This window comes from Limulus polyphemus, unplaced genomic scaffold, assembly GCF_000517525.1.
Source record: "Limulus polyphemus unplaced genomic scaffold, Limulus_polyphemus-2.1.2 Scaffold2324, whole genome shotgun sequence".
In the NCBI taxonomy this organism is placed as follows: Eukaryota; Metazoa; Arthropoda; class Merostomata; order Xiphosura; family Limulidae; genus Limulus; species Limulus polyphemus.
In genome coordinates, this window is record NW_013667934.1 from 30,426 (window position 1) to 34,128 (window position 3,703).

General features: G+C 34.4%; 1 protein-coding gene across 1 annotated transcript in view; it reads left to right on the forward strand.

The window, feature by feature from the left end:
• Nucleotides 1-3,703, forward strand: part of LOC106466618 (collagen alpha-1(IV) chain-like) — a gene marked incomplete at its 5' end in the record, with an annotated part of 138,773 nt that overhangs the window by 1,087 nt on the left and 133,983 nt on the right. The window lies entirely within an intron of this gene.

The following is a 3,703-nucleotide window of genomic DNA, read 5'->3' on the forward strand; positions in this document are numbered from 1 at the left end:
CCATAATATACCATTGAACACGCTATACACTTTCAGATGTGAGAGCATTATAACCATGACAGTCAATCCTGCTACTTGAATGAGAGAAGCAAGTAAGTGAGTGCTTCTCAGCAGTTGTAAGCTAGGGATGGTTATGCTCAACTTTGGGGTTTCTATGACTTGTCGCTTAGCCCATATGCTATATAAAATGAATTCAGTTGAAAATATCAAAACTGTAATTTTTCCAATTTCTCTGGAAAATCCTCAGATGGGACAGCTGTAAGTCTACAGGCTTACAGCTCTAAAATTCCGGGTTCAATTCCCTGCGATGTACACAGCAGATAGCCCATTGTGGCTTTTCTCTAAGACAAACAAACAAACAAACAAATACTCTGAAAAATGTACGATTTTGACTCCCACTTCCCGATCAGGTCCAATTATCCTAATTTCTGAAATTTCTCCTTGAACAATTGTCAAACTTCTGACTTTTTGTCGGTGAATTTAAAAGAAAATGATCAAGCAAAATGAATATTTCAATCGATATTAGCTATAGTTGATATAAACAACTTTAAGGGAAGAAATAGTAAATGACGGTACTTTTTCACAAAATGAATATGCTGAAAAGATCATAACGTTAAAAGTGCCGTATAATTTATTAGATACGGTACCAGGATCCTTGGATAACTCTAAATGTTTCGGCGGCCGGACTATTCTGCCATTCCTTGTTTATTCGTAGATACTGTAAGTTTAAGTATTATAAAGATTTTCATGGCATGGTATCAATATATTTGCTACAGTTGTCAAACCCTAATTCACACAAATATCGTCTAGTGTAAATTTGTTTCGTACCAGTTCCTGTTTCACTTATTATATGTTTTATCTCTTCAACAAGCAAAAAAGACGAAAACAATAGTTTTACCACTTTTTGACTGTTTTTATCTCGTAATCTAAAAGAAGTGTGAAGTTACCGTTTATCATTTGATAGGACTGTTCAGAAACATTATAATTCAGCATTTAGAACAATTGTAGCAATATTCCGGATTGGGTTAAATGTTACTTCATCCTGAACCATAGGAATATATTTTAGCCTAAGGGTGTACTGAAATCTGAAGTTGCCCTGGTAGGCCATCCCAGACGCAGGGGACGCATTCCCCACCCAGACTCTGACGATGTTTAGTTAATATAGAAGTCCAGAAGTGTTAAAAATTAATCATAAACACAATCAACATAAATATACGTGCCTACGTATTAGTAGCTAGTTAAAGTTTCGTACGAAAAGAAATATAAAACATAGCCTTCAAAAACTTGTATGGGTGCGCCAGCACCCCGAACCAACCTGGTTCCTACGCCTCTGACTCCATCTTTTATTGAGGCTGTTTGAAAAATTATCGGCATGTATACATCTGCAGTTTACGTGATCTATATTTTAAAACCTAGGCCTAATTCTTTATTTTATTTGTTATTAATCTATTCATTAGGTAACATGAATGAATCTTACTTAGCGTTCATAAAAGCATATTCTAATCTTAATTGTTTACTGGCGTTTCAGAATTATTTCAAATTCCATCATCAGCATTAAAATCTCAAAAAGTTAATTCACAGCATTCTAACTACAAAAAACATCTGCTATTAAGCGAATTTTTGATACAACCAAATGTTTAGAAAAAACACATTTCAACGGTACAAGTATAACGAAATGTACTATAAAACGTGCAGCAGACATGCATTTAATAATACTGATAAGAGAACACATGATACAGAAAGGATAAAATACATGTATAAACTGTTGCATTGTAAGTTACAAGTTTGTATGAAATATCAAGAAAGAGAAACTGGAAATGTTTAGATTAATGGCAACAAGATCGAGTAGATGTTATTATTTAATGTTGGTTGATCAATGAAAATATGAGGCTTTCTTTGATAGAGTTCATCATCTGTTGTCCTGGAGTCAAGAATTTTAATGTTTTTAAGAAAGATGGGGTGGTTATTATTCTCACTATGCAATCGGATATAAGACTCAGGTGGATTGGTTAGTTTCTAACTGAAATTCCCATGTGCGCGTTGACATATAGTTTTACAAATATAGATAACCTTGCATACGACCCATGAGCGCATATGGATGGGTAGAGTATATTTAGTTTTAACAAAGTGTTCATCGCCGTAGAGAGGACCAAGTTAAAAAGCTGTTTGAATATTCGTCGGTTAAAGTTCAAAGTTAAGGACTTCTTTGGTTGGGAATAACTGTTTAGCAATTACTTGAATATTAAAGCTGACCACATCGAATTTGCTTGCATTATGAAACTTAGATATATCTTGAACAAAGGAAAAAGAATCTTTGAACAATAAATTCATTCTCAGTTAGTGAACTTAGTGTAGATGCAAGATGTTTAGCAAGTTTGCTATTTAAAACGTCTTCCATTTTAGAGACGTAACCAAATTCAGATAAATTTAAAATTACACCTACAATGTATAATGTCTCTGAACAGGTCTGAACACTTTGATATCAAATGGTCGGATAACAACATTTAGATTACTGGCAAGTTCTTTTAAAATAGAAAACTCAGTCTGCGTACTTGGAAAAATGTTTTATAAGAGAACAACGACGCTTTGCAGATCAGGTTGAAGAAGGCATTCCATGTTATTTTTATTAAAATTGGGAAAAACTTTAAGATTTAAAATGGAATAAGTAACTTGAGAAACTGAAGGTAGACAAACTTCAACTTTCGATAAAACATTTTTACATTGTTCAGTTAAATTAAGATCACTAAAATTAAAAATTATCTTATCGGGATTTGTGTCAACAGATTTTCTTAGTGAGAATAGTTTGTTACGCTTGACATTCTGGTTTTGTGCAAGTCTGACGATGGTTTTTAGTTTGAGATTTACAATTATATTGGTGAGATGATAGTCGATCCACGATGTTTTGTTTTCAGTTTTTCTAATTAAAGATGAAATAGCTTATATGTATATTTTATCACTTCTTGATCATGTTTTTTTTCTTAACATTATTATACTTGTCATGGCCTGATGGTTAAGGCGCTTAACTTATAATCTATGGGTTCACTACCGATCATGATCGCCCTTTCAGTTGCGTTAGTGTTCTAATCTAGTCTACCATTCTAAATTAAGAATAGCTATCACAAATAACCCTCGAATATCTTTGCGCTAAATTCAATAGAAAGCACCACTACAATATTATTAAATGTATACCAGACACACGTTTTATCGTATGTTACCGTTTAAGTCTGTATTCTTTCCAAACTTTCGGTTGTATCTAAAACTCCACTTATTAGCTGTTTATGTTTATTGTGAATTAACTTTTTGAGATTTTAACGCTGTTGATGCAGTTTGAAAGAATTCCAATATGTCCGTGTTTCTTATATTTAGTATAAAATTTCGTTTTCCGCCTGATAAATCACTTGCATATCCTAACTCAGGGGTCGGTAACCCTTCAAAGAAGAAGAGCCTTTTTGTTTGTTTGAAGTTAAGCACAAAACAACACAATTGAATATCTGTGCCTTGCCCACAACGAATATCTAAACCCGGATTCTAGCGTTTTAAATTCGCAGACATACCACTGTGCCACAGGGGGGCAACGGCCCGGCATGGCCAGGTGGTTAAGGCACTCGACTCGCAATCTGAGGGTCGCGGGTTCGAATCCCCGTCACACCAAACATGCTCGCCCTTTCAGCCTTGGGGGCTTATAATGTGACGGTCAATCCCA